The 20,189-nt window shown below is 37.9% G+C and overlaps 1 protein-coding gene across 1 annotated transcript in view; it reads right to left on the reverse strand.

The window, feature by feature from the left end:
* The window catches only part of PTPRU (protein tyrosine phosphatase receptor type U), a 4,710,560-nt gene that overhangs the window by 2,015,953 nt on the left and 2,674,418 nt on the right, over positions 1 to 20,189 (reverse strand). The window lies entirely within an intron of this gene.

A 20,189-nucleotide genomic window follows, 5' to 3' on the forward strand; every position in this document is an offset into this window, starting at 1 on the left:
CTACTTAATTTATCCACAAGAATCAAAATACAATCAAAAGCTAATAACATTAAAAGTATCTCACATGAAAAGAAAGGGAAAAATGTCTTGGATATAGGTAACATTCTTGACCCCTATAGAAATCAGTATAGGGAACATTTCCAAAAAGAAAATATGCATATTGATCAATTAAATCTAGATGAAAAATGTTCTAATATAAAAACAATACTAGAAAAATTAAAACTAGATTTGCAAGCACCCATATCCTACCAAGAAATTACAGATACAATAAAAGAGGGTAAAAATAATAAAGCACCAGGTATAGATGGCATAATTATGGAAATATATAAACTTTTTCCTTCAAAGTTACTATCCCTCTTCCATAAAACTCTATTAGAAATTCAGTCACAAGCTTTAATACCACCCTCTTGGAGATATTCCTTAATCACACCAATCCTAAAGGAAAACAAATCCCCAAACCTCTGTACCTCATACAGACCTATATCATTATTAAATAATGACTATAAGATATTTATGACAATATTAACTAACATAATGAAAATACCACTATCCAAAACAATAAATAATAGTCAAACTGGATTTATATATCATAGACACACACATGACAATATTAAAAGAATAATTTCTCTTATAGATTATGTTAATAAAGAAAATAAAGAAACACTCATAATTGGCTTAGATATAGAGAAAGCCTTTGATTCCCTAAATTGGGACTATTTATTCAAAATCCTTATGCTATTTGAATTTTCTGCATCCTTTGTTCATCTCCTAAAGAATATATATACAAATAATTTACTGTATGTCAAGTTAGGTCCTTTTACCTCTGAATCTATACATATAACAAAAGGCATTGAACAAGGATGTCCCATGTCACTGATTCTATTTGTTCTGGCTATTGAAATATTGGCAGATTCAATTTGCAACAATATAACAATCAAAGGAATAGATGTTTATGAACAATACAATTCTAAAATAATGCTATTTGCTGATGACATATTACTAACATTATCTAATACAAAAAAGACATTAGAAGAATTAGATATATTAATTGACAAATTTCACATGACTTCAGGACTCCATTTCAATAAATCAAAATCAACATTTTTATTTTTAAATTAAAAAAAGAACTGCAGACTTAGGGGGATCACATCATAGGGAAACAAGAATCTACCTTACAATATCTTGGAATTGAGTTATGCAAGGATAGTAATGAATTAGTCTCAAAAACTACAATAAATATCATGAATACAATTAAAATCTCTGTGGAAATGGAACAAAATAATATTAACATTTGAAGATAGACTACAGTTAATAAAAATGGTTTTACTGCCCAAGATCCTATATAAAGCTTTGGCAATACAACTGTTACCAGAAAGGAATATACTTAAAGAAATAAATGCATGCCTAATGAAATTTGTATGGTTTCCCCAAAAGAAACAGAACAGCTTTAATACATCATATCAGACCACGGAAACATGGAGGATTAAACTTTCCTGATATAGAAATATATATAAAACCATCAATATCTAAAAGAATCTCAGAATGGATAAGTCCAAATTACTCTGCAAATTGGAAAGAATTTATTAACAGTAATATCAACAAATGAATTTGATTTAAAACAAAATTTCAAATAACAGATAAAGGCAATTTTCCATGGCACATATTATGTATTAGCATGCAACATAACATAACTAAACCCACTAAAACTCGTATGATTAATTATTACAGTGACTCATTTAGGAAAATGATTAATGCAAATATAGATTTAAAAATCTGGTTTGATCTTTTAACACCATTTATAGTCACAAAGAACTTTCTACATAAAATATATAGAGAAATTATTCATTCCTGGGAACAGAATGGATTTGTTTTTGGCTCCAATGTATCAAAGAACTAAAAGTTTTAGATATGCAAGTAATAAAAACAACATACAAAATTCCACAACAGAACTGGCTAACTTTATAGAGTATTATTCATATTCGCAAGATTTAAGTAGAATAATTAACAATTCTTCATTTAAAGAAATACCTAAATTTAGGAAATACATATATGATAGCATATATAATCACTTTGACATGGGAAACAGTACTTCAAAATTTTACAAAATATTGATAAACTAGAAAACAACACCAAAACCTCATATTGGAAATATATAGCAAAAGGACACTCAATACAGTTAACTGAAGATATTAAAATAAATATCTTATTATCGGTAAAATATACATCCTTAACACAATACTGGAAAGTTTTTAATTGGAAATGCTTGCACAGAGCATTCTTAACCCTAGACAGAATCAGTAAAATTAGTTCCTCCATAAAAGGAATATGTTGGAGATGTGAGCAAGTACACAATGCATATTGGAACCACATTTTCTTTGACTGTGTTGAAATTAAGCCATTTTGGAATGGTATTAATAACTTTCTACAAGCTTTATTTAATGAATCATTTTATTTAACTAAAGCTCTTGTATTATTAAATATGAATGAAGGTCCTCATTTGGATAGGGAAAACATGTATCTAGTATGGACTATACTTCCAATTTCAAGGAAGTGTATAACAAGAAGATAAAATACAAACACAATACCAACTTTGGAAAACTTCTACAGCCTACTGAGGACCACAGCATTATTGGAAACTAAAATTAAAGAAATAAGAATTTATCCAAAGCCATTTATCAACAACCCTTGGGGAAAAGTCTTATCGTTGATTGACACTATACAATAATTGATCAAACACTCTGATAATGAACTGGACATACTTATAAAGTAATTGTATACATTAAGATGTTATAGTGTCAGGCTAATGTAAATAGTGTACATAGTTATTTAAGATGTTATGTATAAATACTATGGAATTCATTCATATGTATTTGAAAAATAAAAAAAAAAATGAGAAAAAAATAAATACAAACAGCATATATATAAAATTATTATAGAAATATGTTATTTTAAACAAAGGCTTGATTTTAATCTCTCTGTTTCTAAAGTATAGCCAAACAGTCCATATTTGCTGTACTGACAAGGTCAAGAAAGGCCAAAACATGAGTGTCTTCAACTAGTGAGTTTGGTTTTATTGGCCTGAATGTAAAAATAAAGACTAAAAAAGGTAAAAAGGAAAAAGTCACAGGCATTCAGAAGTCATGCAGCTGAAACACTGGTATGTTTTCAAGAGGACCCTTCACTACAGAAGGTTTAAGAAATATTGTCTGGGTCTTTCTTGCAGTTTTTACTGAATAATTTGTGCCTGTGACCTTTTTACCCTTTGTATGTTTTTTTTTATTATTTTTTTATTTATCAGTGGTAGTAGGTCAGACAGGCAAATACAAATGCTACCAAGTTTGGGGAAATAGCAAATCGACTGAATAAATCTGAGATCTTCCCCAGGCAATCACTGCAAGGGAGGTTTCTTTCTGGGTTATTTATAGTAACTGACAAGCTGATTACAGTAAGTAGTGAGGATAGAGGACTACAGCTCCTGCCATACACAAACTCATAGATATAGTACACTGAGAAAAGAGATTTAGAGAAACTTTTTGAAATGGACATCTGTTAGAGTTTTCAACTACTTTGCCTGTTTAGGAAAGCTGCTTTCAGCTCCATGCCCTAAATGTGTTAACTAGCTGTGACCACAAAAGTTTTAGCAATGTACTGTTGCTTATTTTTATTTACTAACACCATAGCATCATACAATGAATTGAGGCATAATCAGGTAATTTTGTATGGCTAAAACTTGAAAAAAACTTTTATAAATAAACTACAGCAGACATTTATCTTACAGTAAACTGCAACATTTAATTCAAATTCATACCATTTGGGATAGTCTTAGCAACAGGAAGCATAGATAATATCCTTTATCTGGCCTATGGAAATTAAACTAAAATATATTGGCATTAAAATGCATTGCTAAGGCAATTACCTTGCTTGAAACTAACATTGAAAAAATGCTAAGCTTTCCTTCAAAATGCCAAAGAAGTTTGATTATGTTAGCAACTAGAACAGCAGATGAAAAACTACCTTGTTTCTTCTATCAATAATGGTGAAGGTGATTAAAATAATATAATTAATTCTAAAAGATAATTGTGTAATCCATAATAGGAGATCACACATATCTGTCTTTCAGTTTCTACTGGTTTTCTGTTTTCTAATGCCACTGTAGCTCTTTACCTAATTATCTCAAAATAAATGAGACTAGAACATCTGGATCACGTATCCTCTTGAGTGGACTAATGAAATGCAGTCCAAAGTAAATGCATTGGAGTTTGCAGGCCATCATGGATTACAGAAAAGGGATTTATAATACATTGGCTTCTTTTTAGCAGCATTCAAATTTAATTCTTAGCACAAATCGCAATACCAAACATTCAGAAGGTACAGGTATAATCTGGGTCTTAGTCAAAGCAAACAAACAAACATTAATTCACAGTAGAGTTAGCTGTTACATCATACCTTCAAAATTCATGAAATCTAATGGAAATGAGTAATTAAGGATGATGCAGCAAGAGCCGGCATCCATATTACTTAATCGTTTGTTTTTGTAAGGAACAGGCTGTGTACATCTAATGACATATATTTTATGAGAAAATGCAAATTAATATTTAGTCAAAAGTCTCAAAGTGTGCCTCATTTTTCTATTTTTTTTTCTGGGATATTATAGCTGCCTGTTATCGAATTACAGAATCTTATGGTTATCAGTTGGTTACTTAGATAGACTATCTTCTGAATAAATAACATAAAAAATTGGTAACTACAGAAAAGCCTTTCATGTCTGTATACCTCAGTACTGCAGAGAAAATATTGATTAATTTTACTGTGGCAGGCTTATTGTAATTGAGGTCTTTGCAGATGTCTCTGCATAAGTCAGATAACAACCATCCTTAAAGTACTAATTAACTATGAGGCCTCCTTATTAAAAGAAATAGGTATGTTTCCATGAAATAATTTAACACAGTTGAATTGACAAGCTACCACACAGGAACAACTGAATATATGATGGTAGATTGATTACTGTAAATTATGCATAGGTCTGTCTTCAGTCACATCATTTATCGACTCAAAAAGTATCAGTCTAACTCTACAAGCAAAACTGTGAAACAATACATAGAGCTAAATGATCTAGTCAAAGGACAGTAGCATCATAACATGTGTTTATACTTACTGTTAAAGCTAGTGAGAATTTTAAAAATTTAAAAAAGGTACCAGACAAACATGAAGATTAGAATGTATTTTGAACTATTTGTACCAACACTATAGACTATGTGTCTTCTGTCTTCTTCCATATTGCTTTGTCAGTTAATTGTATATAAATATAATGCAGTTTGTTTGTGTCTTTTGGCTTTTCCCGGTTAGGGATCGCCACAGCAGAACTCCGGTCCGCTAATGATTGGCAGTAGATTTTTACGTGCCGAGTTGCCAGCCCTGATGCACAACCTTCAACAAAGGTATGCCCATTCACACATGTCTCCACACAGAAGGCGCTCTAGCTGAGAATTGAACAGGACAACGTCTTACTGTGAGGCGACAATGCTACCGCAGCACCACCACCGCAGTTTATAAATATAATGCAGTCTGTTTTAAATATTCACATAAAGAACTGGGGTTTCCAAAAGCATTTTGAACAGAATGATTTTGTTGTAGGCATATGATATATTTAAATGAGTTTTTTTTTTCAGAAAGCTGAGAGCACAACTTTACTTCATAACAGACAAATAATTAATTGCACCTACTGTTGAAAGTTCTGCAAGCTGATTCAAAAATGGAACATGAACCGCAGACTGCCTTGACAGATATTTATATATCTGTGTTTATTTATTTATTTTGTTAGTGAGTTATTGCATTTATTATATGGATTGTCCAACTGGACAAAAACAAAAATGCCCCTTTTCAGCAGAGGCCAGGGGAGAAAAGCAAAACAGCCTTTTTTCTAAGAAGTAATTAAACATACAGACACTGAGAGTACAAGTCACTCAGAGTAGTTAAGTTAGGCAATCACAAACAGATCTGAAAGTATATAAAAATGAAATTATAAGTCATTCACAGTGATTAAGTTAAGCAATATGATTACTGATGCATTATATTTATTTATTTATTCATTTTAGATTTCTATACTGGGAAAGTCTGGCTGGAAAAGTAGTCTTTTTTCAGAGGAGGCCCAGGGAGAAATGCTCCACATTATATACAACACAGATATTGTACATATACAGAAGTACATGTCACAGTGTATACAAAGATGTTTAAAAATAGTAAAAAAAAAAATTTTGAGTTTGTTTAGCTTTGCAGTACACTGTTTATAGATTTAACACATATATCAGTGAGATGCCCCACAAATAGTTGAAATTCAATCCATTGATACGCGGGTACTCTTGCAGAAAGCACACCCTCTGCTAATTAAAAATTCCAATGCTGAGATCACAAACGAATGGGGAAAGGAAAATATCTCCACTGTATAACAATCCTGCATACAAAGTAGCCTTCAACCTGCAAAGGACTGGCAGCTCATCATAGTAATCCTCCTAACAAAAGTTTGATCTAACAAATGTATGATCAAACACACAGAACCAGAACTCATATCTCTCTCTCTCTATATATATAAGAGAAAGAGAAAAAGATAGATACAGATATTGATATAGACCAGATATTGATAAATATCAGCTATAGGTTGGAAGGATTAGGTGGTATCCTGGATAGATGCCCTAAAACAAATCAACAAGAACTTTGGGCTAGTATAGAGCTCAGCAAGCTCCTGCCTGGTGCCCTGCAGAGTTCTACAGCAGCAAAGAGACAAAAGAGAGACTTTGGAGTGACTAACTATAATTTTTCTGCATTTTCTTGCTGCCTTTAGCTAATTCCGCCTAAAACGCCAATTTTCTAGAGTTTCTGTGATTTAAAAAGCTTGTTTCAGCTACATATTGTACTTATTTTACTGCCTGCACTTTAACAAAGTAATTTTTGTGTTTAAATTACCTGTTTAACTATTGTAGGCTACACACTCAAGTGTGATAGCCATTTCTGTGCATTTAAAGTGTTTTTTTTTATTGTATCTGCTTTATTTTCTGAAAAAAAAAAATATATATATACTTGTTTTCCCACCTTTCTAAGCTAGTTTAGTCCAGTTTTCAGGTTAGTGCTGAATTCAGGATTGTGTTACAAGTTTCTGTGTTTGCCCATACCTTACTTGGATAGAAGGAAGTTTCTCTGTTCACTGTGAGAGAGGGAGCTTTGAGCAGCCTATCTATCCCTGGAGGAGTGGTTTCAGCCCAGAAATTAGTAGTTTATTGGCCATTTTGGGATAATTTCTATCTCTTTCATTTCCCTGCTATAAAACCCGCATTTGCATGGTTTTGCATGCCAGGCAGCACCAGTAAGCTAGGGTATAACTATTCCCGGCTCCACAAAGTCTCTTTTTCAATTTTTCCCTTGGAACTAGGCACACTTTCAACTTAAGCACTCAAATCATTCACTTCTCATCTCGGCACTTGCCCAAAACTCATAGCAAGCACTAATAAGCCTTAGCACTAGACCCCCCCCCATACTGTGGAGAAGGACGAGGCTCTCTATTCGACCTTATCAGCCAATCAGTAAAACAGTTCACTGCACCTATCCAGGCATGTCCAAAGGGCAGTTTCAGGTGTACTCTCCAGTCCAACTGGTGAATCTGGGCATTTTGAGGCAATGTTACAATTGCCTCATGTACACAGACAACCCTCTCCTCCTTCCACCTAACACTAATACATGCGAGAGATGCAGTTATACAGCCAAACTGGAGGCTAAGCTCTCTCAAGCCAAGAATGGACCAGGCAATCAAAAGGAGAAGGGAATTACTTGCATCACACCACCAGTCTCACATAGACCTATGAAACCAGCACCAGCAAAAAACACACATAAATACATAAAAACATACTTGGAGGCTCTAAATAAAAATCTGCAAAAGCAACAGAGACCTCCAAAGCAGACATCCAAGCAACTTCCACCCCCCAACACAAACCATGAAACACATACTTCACAAAACCAGTGTGCCACACAATCACAGCGCTTAAGGAAAAATAACATACCCAACACACTAGTAATAAGTGACTCTATAGTCAGGCACACTGACGTCTCACTCACTAGGCTAAATAAGGAGAAGGTTACTGTTAGCTGCCTGTCGGGTGCCAGGATCCACCACATAACTCAAGCACTCAGGTCACTTCAGAATCAAGTACAAATATGACACTGTCATTGTCCATGTTGGTGTGAATGACCTGAGCCGTACCTCCCTGGACTATATGAAAAGAGACATGGAGGAGCTCTCTGATCACATAGCCCAGGCTGGTATGACCATGACCCTGAGTAGCATCCTGCCCTCACTAAGAATGATACCACGGTTTAGAGAAAAAATTATCAGTTTCAACAATTGGCTAAGCTTCTGGTGTCATTCAAAGGGGATCCAGTGTCTGTCAGCCTCGGATGACATGCTCGACAAGCCACGCTGCTTTGCTAGAGACGGCTTGCACCTTGTCACCCTTAGGCTTTCGAATACTGGCCAAGGCTCTTGCCACCCCCATAGTACCTTTTTTAGGCAAGGCTCAAAAGACAAACCCACCACCATAAATAGCACAAGTAACAAAAAACTGAGGGTAATGCTGCTCTATGCCAGAAGTCTAAACCTCAAAATGCATGTACTCGAGGCACTCCTCAATATGGAGAAAATCGATATTTGTGCAGTAACAGAAATCTGGCTTAATGCTCCAGAGAGCACCCCAACACTACCAGGCTACAACTCATACCATAAATTTCGGCCACAAAACCCGGACCGAAATACAAAAGGCAGGGGAGTATCCATATTCATCAATGATACCCACACCTCCAGGTTAGAGGCACAGCACGATGCTTCAGAGATCATCCACGTGCAACTAACAACAGCCAAAACTGCTATTCAAATTATAGCTTGCTACAGATCACCCACTATGTTCCAGGACCCCCACTCCGCATTCCTGGAAACACTGGGAAACATAAAGGTCCTACCAAACACCCTGATATTAGGTGATTTCAATTACCTAAACATTAACTGGGAGAAGTACTCAAGTACGAATGCCCTTGCCCAACATTTCCTAGAATTTATAAACTCAAACATCCTGGATCAACTAATCAACACTCCCACCAGAGGTGACAACATATTGGACCTGGTCATCACCAACATGGGTTCCACACCGGAGGTCAACCCCTCGCCGGTTAGATCTAACCATAAACTAATCACTCTGGATATCCACATTCTGCCACCACCCCCGGTCAAAGAAACCACAGTGAAAAACTTTTCAAAAGCAAACTTCACGTTACTTAAGACCGAGGTGGGAAGTTTCAAAGCCCCCATGCTAAAGGATAACGCTGTCCAAGCTGCAAAATACTTTACTAATGCACTCTACAGGCACCTACAATGCATGGAACATGCTATCCCAAACAAAAACAAAACTCACTCCTCCAAGAAAAGGAAACCAGTGTGGTGGACCCCTGCCATAAACAAGCTATACAATAAAAGGAGGAATCTAGTACAGAAAAGAGTAAAATTCCAAGAAGGGACGACATCCCTGATCGGTATCAGCAAGAAATTACGTTCCCTCATAAAATCATCCAAGGCTAGCTTTGAAAGAAAAATTGCCATGGATTCCAAAGATAACCACAAGGCATAGCTATGTCAAGAATCTAAGTGGCAATTCTCAGATCTGCTTGGAGTTAATGCAGAATGGCACAAAATACACTGATCCGACCGATATAGCCAACATCCTGGCAGACAGGTTCAGTGCAAACTTCACCTCCCTCTCACCCCCAAAAGGGCCCATAACTATACCAAAAGACTGTAGTGCCCCTAAAATCACAGACACTCAGGTTAAAACAGCCCTCTCCAAAGCCAAAAACACAGCATCAATGGGAATGGATGGTGTCCCAAGCTACAGCCTACATGAGCTCAAAGATGAACTAACCCCTCACCTAAACACACTGTTTAAACTCAGCCTCACCACAGGCTACATGCCCACACAGTGGCACACAGCAACGGTTATTCCGCTCCACAAAGGTGGAGCCAAAATGGACCCCAGGAACTATTGCCCTATAAGCCTGACTAGCTTGGTCTGCAAAGCTATGGAGCATATCATCATGGATCTCATTAAGGGAGACATTGGAAACCTCCAAACACTGGACCCTATGCAGTTCGGCTTTGTTAAGGGGAGATCATGCCTCCTAAACCTGCTGGACTTCTTCAGGACAGTTACCAAGGCTACAGATGAGGGAAAGGTGGTCCACACAGCCTACCTAGACCTTGCAAAGGCCTTCGACACCATTCCCTACTGAGGTATTATACACAAGCTCACCAGCCTGAAAATAAACCCCTACATCACGAGATGGGTTGCCAAATGGCTCATGGACATAACTCACATAGTAAGAGTTGAGGGAGCTAGGTCTGACTCTAAACCGGTTACAAGTGGAGTTCCCCAGGGCTCAGTCCTAGGACCCCTAGTGTTCGGCATATACTTCTCAGAGGTACAGGCAAGCACAGGAGAACTATGGCTGACCAAGTTCACAGATGACTGCAAACTAGGGGCTATAAGTGACTCTTCAGCTGACACAGACATCCTCCAAAAGGGTCTCACTGAGACAGATACCTGGTGCCAAAACCCTGGCCTCAAGCTAAATGCCAGAAAGTGGATAGTCATCCCCTTTGGAAAAAACAAAGTACCCACAAACTACCACATAGGTGGAACCTCCCTAAATATGGAAAATGTAATAAGGGATCTGGGGACCCAAGTAGATAGTAACCTCTCCTTTGATAATCACATTGCCAAAGTGGTTAGAATATCCTTCTGTGTTGCTCACGTAATTACAAAAGGTTTGCATCCAGATCGAAAGAGGTCATTGGGTCCCTCTACACATCACTCATCAGACCCATCATAGAGTACAATGCCCCATTTGGGATGTACCTTACAAGACACCTGCAACAACTGGAAACACCACAGAAGTTTCTCACCAAGAGGATCACTGGCCTCAAGCAGATGCCCTATGCAGCTTGACTGAAGAAACTCCAGCTGTACTCGGTTGCATACCGCCTACTCAGAGGTGATCTCTGCCTGACATACAAGGCTATGTCCAACCCAGAATTGATGGACTTGCTCCACCTAAAGAAAACCATATCCCCTCAAGCCACATGCTCCAGGGATGTAAACATCACCACAACAATAAATACGACATGCTGGAACAAGATTCCAATCTACATTAGGCAAAGCTCCTCGCTAATCCTCTGCAAGAGAAACTTTGATGAGTGGATGGGAAACAGAAAGTTTACCCCAGTGATCACTTCAATGGCTCTGCTGGACAGAGGCACAGGGAACTAATCTAAGGGGGCCGCGAAGGCCAACACATTCCAGCTAGGCTTTGAAATGCCTTTGGGCAGATAGCCTAGTACCTACCTATGAACAAACTTCCGGGAGTTCAGAAACAACTCTCAATAAGGGAGCCACAGTCAGCTACAACTTGGTACCCCAGGGGTATTCCATCAACTTGTATACCTTTGGAGATAATGTAAAAATCAGAGGCCTGGCAGTCTGCAACCATAAGATCTCTGCATAAGTGAAGTGTCACCTCTTTTTCAATAGAATCTCTCAAACAGGGCCCTACTGTTGTAGATGGGCACCATAATGTAAATGGCCCTTGTTGTAGAATAAAGTAATTGACCACAAAAATTGACTAATCAAAACAGAGACATAAAGATGACTTTTCAGGATAAGGAAGAAATTATGCAAATTTTACATTATGCAAGAAGCCCAGAATTTCTAGATATTCAAAAAGCTTACAAGAGAAATTAGGTGAAAGAAAAATACTTGCACAAGAAAAAATGTCAAAAGCTTCACATAAAAATGTATGTTCATTAGTACAACAGATATATGAAAAGCATTACATAGACAAAGAAACTTTGAGCTGCCTGGGAAAGAAAAGATAGCTGAAGTGCAAAAATATGAAGAGATTTTTGAAAATATAAAAAAGAAACTGGGGGCAATGAAGAAGATTAAGAAGGCAGAAGGTAAACAAGCAGAATCTGAAGTTATGGAATAGCGGTAAAGTGACGGATTTAGTGGAAAAAGTCTAACATGATGGAACAATGAACCCCCATATTAAGAAGAAAGAGGTGGAGAGGAGAAATCTGAAGAAGAAATATGGGTTTGGGAAAGAAAAAAAGATATGTGATATAGTGCAATATTTATTCAAAGGAGAAAACAAAACTAATCAATAAAGAAGCAGCACCAAAGATGTCTAAAGCAAAATATAGGCAAAGGCACCCCAAACATGGAAAAAAAATAACAACAGAAAAAAATATGAAAATAAAGGGGGACAGAAGAAAAGAAGATTAGTAATATAGTCGTTAAAGAAAAATAAATTAAACTTATGGATTACCTGTCAAGTGAAGGATTTATTGTAGAAAATGCAGCTCAAGTAATGTCACAGCAATATAATAAAGAGTCTCAGGTGGAATGCAAAGTAAATGATCATTTGCCACTTGATGATGCTCTGGAGCCTTTAGTAGGAAACAAGTACAAAAGTCCATTCAGAGTTGCACAGCAAGGGAATAAACAAAAAATAGTGGCAACTCTCATACAGGCAAATTGTGATGTGAGGGGCCAACAAGCTCCAATATGAAAATCAATGTCTGATGCAAGATGCAACTGAAGAGTATATGCCACAGGAAGAAATTCTGGAACTTTCTACAGAATGTCCACAGGAAAGTGAGAGCAAAGTATATTCCCTATGTTTAGATGAAAATGATCTAAAGGATGAGTTGCATGATTTAATAGATATGCACTTGTTTTTTGTCGTTTTTAATTTATCTGCATTTATTTAAACTGCATTTGCCCTAATATTGCTACATACACATGTGCTAGCATGTACTGCATTTAAAGTGTTTTTGCTACTGTTTTAACTGCTTTTCTGCAAAAAAAAACAACAAAAAAAAAAAACAAAACAAAACAAAAAAAAAGTTCTAATCTTGTTTCCTTCCTTTCCTGTAACTACTCTAGTCCAGATACAGATTTGCTGTTTTTGTAAGTTTCTGAGCCCCCACAGACCTTTTTGTGTTAAAGGGAAGCCTTCAAACTTATCAGAGGGAGTGGTAAAGCACTAGGCAGCCTATCTACCACAAGAGGAGTTGTTTCTGGTCCAGAAACTGTAGTTTATTGGCCGTATGGGCAGTTTTTCCATCCCTTTCAACTTTCTAGTTTAAAAGGACGTGTCTGGTGGGTTTGTGCACCACGCAGCATCGCCCAGCTGAGGTAAACTATTACCAGTGCCAGAAAGTCTGCTCTTCAATTTTTCCCTTAGAACGTGCTTGTTCTTTTGCTACTTGCACTTCAATTAGCTTAAAAGGCTAGCACTTTAACAGGCTTTTGTAGCATTTACTGTAGCGCACTTAGGTGCCATCAGCACTAGCTGTTCCTACACCGTAACAGCACCAGTACTTATTAGTTATGACCAACCCTCCTGGTATGATTGTAGGGCAATTTCCTGTGCTTTCTCCTGCTAACCTGGTGCACTTGGACATTCTGAGACAGTGTGGCAACTTTCTAATGTACACAGACAACCCTCTCCTCTTACCTCCCAACACTCATACATGAACAAAGATTTAACAAAACCACCACGGCTTCCAGTGCGATAAAAATCCAATTTATTGCATAAGACAAGCACTTTCACAGACACTCTATGCTTCTTCAGATCCTTAAAACATTACAAAGCATCTTATAGCAGCAAAATCACAGTCCAGGTATCAATTAAATAATTAAACAAATAATAATAGAACAACTGGCATTAATTACCCTCCATATAAAAGGTTAAAACCATTTACTTAAAGCATTGTGCATCCTGCTCTGGTTTAATACAAATGCCACTGTTCAAACCATGATAGATGTGTGCTTGTAGCTTTGTTTTAAGGATCTGAAGAAGCATAGAGTGTCTATGTGAAAGCGCTTGTCTTATGCAATAAATTGGATTTTTATTGCACTGGAAGTCGTGGTAGTTTTGTTAAGTCTTTGTTCATTTACAATTTGCCTTCTTCAACAAGACCTTTGGGTGGTTGTGGTGTTATTTTTTGCAACACTCATACATGTGAGAGATGCACTTATATCCCAAACTGGAAGCAGTGCACGCTCCAACAAACACCGGACTAGCTGGTCAAGAGGAGAAGGTCAACACCTGCAACTCACTACATAGAACATACAGCCCTCCAAAACACAAACCATCACAACCCACACATAGAAACACAAACCATACACGCACCTTTGCAGAGTGTCTCAATAAAAATTTACCCAAACAACAGAGACCCCCAAGACTGAAATGCACTCGACCACAACACACACATAGTTCACCACTACAATGTGCCCCTCAACCTAAGCCCTTAAGGCAAAACATTTTGCCCACTATACTAATCATAGGAGGCATACTGATGTCCAACTCACTAGGTTGAACAAGGAGAAGGTGACAGTTGTCTATCAGGTTCCAGGATCCGCCACATAACACATGCACTCAGGTCACTCCCCAACAAATACAAATATGACTCAGTCATTGTCCATGTGGGTGGGAATGACCTGAGATGTACCTCCCTGGACTACATGAAAAGAGATGTGATGGAATTCTTGGATTATGTGGCCTAGGCAGGTATGACCCTAGCCCTGAGCAGTATTCTACCATCACCCAGAATCATACCACATTACGAGCAGAAAATGATTGACTTCAACATTTGGCTACATTTCTGGTGTCATTCTAAGGGGATCCAGTATCTGTCTGCCTGGGACATGATAATTGAAAGACCTTGATGCTTTGCCAGAGATGGCCTGCATCTGTCACCCCTGGGATTCCGGGTACTGGCTAAGGCTCTTGCCACCCCTATAGTGCCTTTTTAGGCAGTATTCCAAAGACCAAAATTCCACCATAACAGCTAAAAATAAATGCAATCTGAGGGTCATGCTGCTCAGTGCTAGAAGTCTAAAGCTCAAGATGCACTCGCTCGAAGCTCTCCTCAAAATGGAGAATATTGACATCTGTGCTGTAATGGAGACCTGGTTTAAACAGGCAGAAAGTAACCTTGTGCTCCCAGACTACAACTCATTCCATACATTTTGGCCCAAGAATATGTCCAGAAGTTCCAAAGCTGGTGGTATGTTCATATTCTTAAAGGATACGCACACCTCTAGACTTGTAGCCCAGCATAATGCATCCAAGACACTTCAGGTACAACTAACACTGTGTAAGATAGTGATACAAGTCATAGCCTGCTACAGAACCGTAAACATGTCTCTAGAGTCTTACTCCGAGTTCCTAAGCACCCTGCAATCTATCAAGGTCCAACCCAATATTTTCATACTGGGTGACTTCAACTACCCTTCCATCAAACTGGGAAAACTATTCAAGTACCAATGTACAGGCCCAACACTTTCTGGAATTTTTCAATTCCAATGCCCTGGACCAGCTCATTCTGACCCCCACTAGTAGAAGCAACATCCTTAACCTGGTTATCACCAACATGGAAGATGTTGATCCACACCTAGAGTCAATTCCTCCCTTATTAAATCTGACCACATACTGATCACCATGGAAATCTCTATCTTACCTACAACCCCCGCTAAGGTGATCACCCTGAAAAATTTCTCTAAAGCCAACTTTGGGCTCCTAAAAACAGAGGTGGCCAACTTCTTGGCACCCATGCCAATGGAAAATAGCTGCATGACTGCTGAATCATACACCAATGCACTTTACGGGCATGTACACAAATGCATGGACCTTGCTATACCAAACAGAACTAAGACGCTCTCCTTCAAAAAAAAGAAAGTCAATTTGGTGGTCCCCAGCCATCAATAAACTCTACAACATAAAGAATAAACTGTTGCAGAAAAAAACAAAGTCACAAGACTGGAAACTCCCTTATCAGTCTCAACAAAAAGCTGAGATTCCTTATCAAATCCTGTAAAGCCAGCTATGAAGGCAGAATTGCGGCTGATGCCAAAAACATCCACAAAGCCTTCTATAGCTGTATCAAAAACCTCAAAGGCAATACCCAAATTTGCTCTGAGTTATTGCACAATGGCACCTCCTATACTGAGCCAACAGATATAGCCAACATACTGGCCAACAGATTCAGTGCCAACTTTACACCTGTCAACCCCCCAAAGGCCCTATCAAAATACCAGAAGAAAGCCTGTTACCCACCATTTCTGTGGCACAGGTAAAAGCTGTATTGTCCAAAGCCAAGAATACAGCATCCATGGCCTGACAATATCCCTGGCTGCATCCCACATGAGCTACAAAATGAACTGGCATCACATCTGTGTGCCCTGTTCAGTCACAGCCTTACCTCAGTCTATGTCCCTAATGAATGGTGCACTGCTACTGTCATCTCAGTCCATAAAGGGGGAGCAACTACAGTCCCCGGGAATTATCGCTCCATTAGCCTGACAAGTCTGGTATGCAAAGCTATGGAGCACATCATCATATACCTGCTTAACAAAGATATAGGCAATCTCCAGACTCTTGACCCCACAGAGTTTGGCTTTGTCAAGGGGAGATCCTACCTGCTGAACCTGGCTAACTTCTTTGAGGCAGTCACCAAGGCTGTGGATGAGGGTAAAGAAGTGCATATAGCCTTACTCAACCTGGCAAAGGCCTTTGAAATCATTCCACAGTCAGGTATTATTGATAAACTCACCAAACTAGGCATCAATCCTTACATCACTAGGTGAGTTGCAAATTGGCTCACAGACAGCAGCCACAGAGTGAAAGTTGTGGATTCCAAGTCAGACTGTAGACCAGTCACAACTGGAGTCCTGGGCCCTCTCCTTTTTGGCATCTACGTCTCAGAAGTCCAGGCCAACACAAAAGGACTCTGGCTGACCGAGTTCACTGATGACTGCAAGCTAGGAGTCATTATCAACTTCCCAGGTGATGCAGACATCCTACAAAAGGGCATCTCTGAGACCAATAACTGGTGTCGGAACCATGGCCTGAAACTTAATGCCAAAAAAAAAAACATTATCATCCCCTTTGGAAAAAACTCACTTCCCATGAATTACCACATTGCCACTGTGGTCAGAAAGTCCTTTTATGTGTCACATCTTATAACCAAAGGTTTCACATCCAGGAAGAAAGAGGTCATCATCCCTCTCTACTCATCCCTCATTAGACCAATCATCAAATATAACGCCCCATTTGGCATGTACCTGACCAGACACCTACAATAGCTGGAGAGGCCACAAAAGTACCTCACAAAAAGGATCCTAGGCCTTAAACACATGTCTTACATGTAAAGACTCAGGAAACTTCAACTGTTCTCAGTCTCTTATCATCTACTTAGAGGTGATATCTGTTTGAATTACAAAGCCATGTTCAATGCAGCCATACTTGAAATGATACACTTAAAGAAATCCCAATCCCCGCACACCACACACTCCATAGACAACCCCTCATTACCACAATTAATAGAACATGCCGGAGGGACAGGTTCATCTTCTAAAGACTGCCCATAATCTGGATTAAGCTTCCCATTCATGTCAAGCAGAGTACAGTGCTGGCCCTCTTCAAAAGAAATCTTGATGAGTGGATGGGTAACAGAAAGTTCACCCCAGAGATCACTCCAGTTGCTCTACTGAATAGGGGTACTGTGAACTAACATTGGGTGGCACGGTGCCTGGGCAGTTTTTTTGGGCTAGGCTTGTAAAGGTTCCAGGGCCATTAGCCTAGTGCACACCTATGAACCTATGAACATATTAGGACCAATGAAAAAACAGATTACAGTAAGTAAATAAGACCCAAAATGATAGAAGTCAGATAAAACAGATGAACACAGTAATCAAGAGTATTAACAGTATTTCATGTGATATAGCAGAAGTAAATAGGATTTATTATTGTGCATCTAAACTAATAACTGATAAAGTCTTACCACAAAAATATAGAGTAATAACAGAAAGGAAAGGAAGAAATAAAATGCCATCATGGAAGCATCCGACAGAGAAAGCTATAAAACAATTAAGACTAGAAATGTCACTATTTAAAGAGTGTAGAAGAGGGAACAGATAAACAAAAATACTTCGAAAACTTGATGTGATAAAAGTGACGCGCAGTATCAAAACAGACAAGGATTTTTTCATACAGTATTGCAAATAATGAACTAAATGTATCAGCACAGGTTGTAAAAACTTAGAAAATATGCAGATAAATACAATTAAAAAGTCAAAATAAGCAATTCATTGATGATCAAAAAAGTTATTTTAGAGAACTGGGGAACAAAACAAAAGCAACAGATACATCATAGCCAAAAATAGGATAAATAGATATATTTTGGATAAATATTTATGAAGACCCTGTGGAACTCAACAAATAAGCTGACTGGATATGAAAAATAAGGGAAAGAGTAAGGAGTTCAAATGTGCTGGATATGAACCTGGATGAAGTAACAATGAGAGAAATTGAAAACGAATTAAGAAAAGCTCCTAAATGGAAAAACCCAGGCCCAGATGCAGTACCTAACTTCTGGCTAAAAGTATTAACATCTTTATAGAATGATTTATCCCAGAGTAAGACCTACTTGCTTGCACATCCCAAACAGACATCAACCCAGTTAACAGTATGGAAAATTATACTCCTCCTTAAGGGTGAACCTGTAAGCCATCCTAAGACTATAGACCAATAATCTGCCTTCCAGGGATGTACAAACTATACACTAGAACTGAAGCAGACAGAGTCTATAGTTATTTAGAAGAAAACTTGATCATAGCGGGTCTATATTAGAACACCGAACTTTCAAAATTTCAAGTGTTGCAATATCGAACCCTATTAATCGAAAATTTAAAATATCGAACATACAGAACAGCAAATTTTTTTCCTAGGGAAAAAATTTGCTGTTCCAAAACACATACATACAACACAAGCACACCAAAATAACAGCAATCCACACACATACACCTAAACTCTTACACATAACCCTACACTAAACTATACATATACCACTAACTATCCACTTACCTTAACCCAAACCTTAACCCTAAGGTCCATCACTATCGCACAGTCACCTCACCTGCCCCCTAACTCACCTACTCTGCCCTAACCCTCACGTCCACACAATTGCACACTTATCTGACCCATGCCCTAACCCTAACTAACCTAACCTGCCCTAACCCTCACGTCCACACAATCGCACACTTACCTGAATCCGACCGTTAACTTTCCACCACAGTGCTGAAAATATCGAAGCAACAGAAACAGACAACCAAATTCTTTCCCTAGGAAAAAATTTGATTTTCTGTTTCTTCGATACTTTCAGTATTCGCTGAAAATGGGTCGATATTAGAACACTCGAAATTTTGAACATTCAGTGTTCTAATTTAGACCCATCATAGCAATAGAAACAAAATGCAACAAAGAAAGTCATATGGAATAAAGGATCCATCCATTCATCCACACCCTCATTTTCCCATTTTTGCACATGTGGTCAGGATGTCACTTCAGCAGTGACAATCATCTAGAGCCAAACTTCACACCTCAGGATGGCTAGTCTTGCCATGGTCATATGGAACTAAAGATCAGTTGATGCTAAATAAAGCAATAATGGAGAACTGTAGAAAAGGAAAATCTAAGTATTGCATGGATAGATTAAAAAAAAATACAGCATAAAAGAATGCTTACAGATGTAGAAAATACATCCTAAATGACTAATTACATTACAGTTAGAATGAAACAGTGGCAAACCACTTTATAATTAAACCATGACAAGTGGCAAATTATCATCCCAGGGATAAAAAACAAATTGTGATGTCTCATCCACTTTTTGTGTATTACTTAAAAACTATATATTTTATTAGATTAAGAGATAAAAGCACAACTGCAATTGCTTAAAACTTTCTCAGATGAGAATGACATTTGGTCTTGATAAATGTGCAAAAGCAACATTTAAAGCAGGAAAGTTTGAATACCAAGAAAATATCACTGTAGGACAGGAATGTGATATAATGGAACTTGAGCACGGAGGATTGTATAGTTATGTGGGGACTGATGCAGAATCAGCAATAAAACATGAAGCCAGCTAGCACAGCAATTTTGCATAGTTAATAAACCAAGTGGGTAATAATAGTTAATAAACCAAGTGGGTAATAATAACTCTTACTTATATCTCCTTCAAAATTAAAATATCTTTA

This window comes from Protopterus annectens, chromosome 1.part1 (genome assembly GCF_019279795.1).
Source record: "Protopterus annectens isolate FY-2018-M chromosome 1.part1, PAN1.0, whole genome shotgun sequence".
Lineage (NCBI taxonomy): Eukaryota > Metazoa > Chordata > Ceratodontiformes > Protopteridae > Protopterus > Protopterus annectens.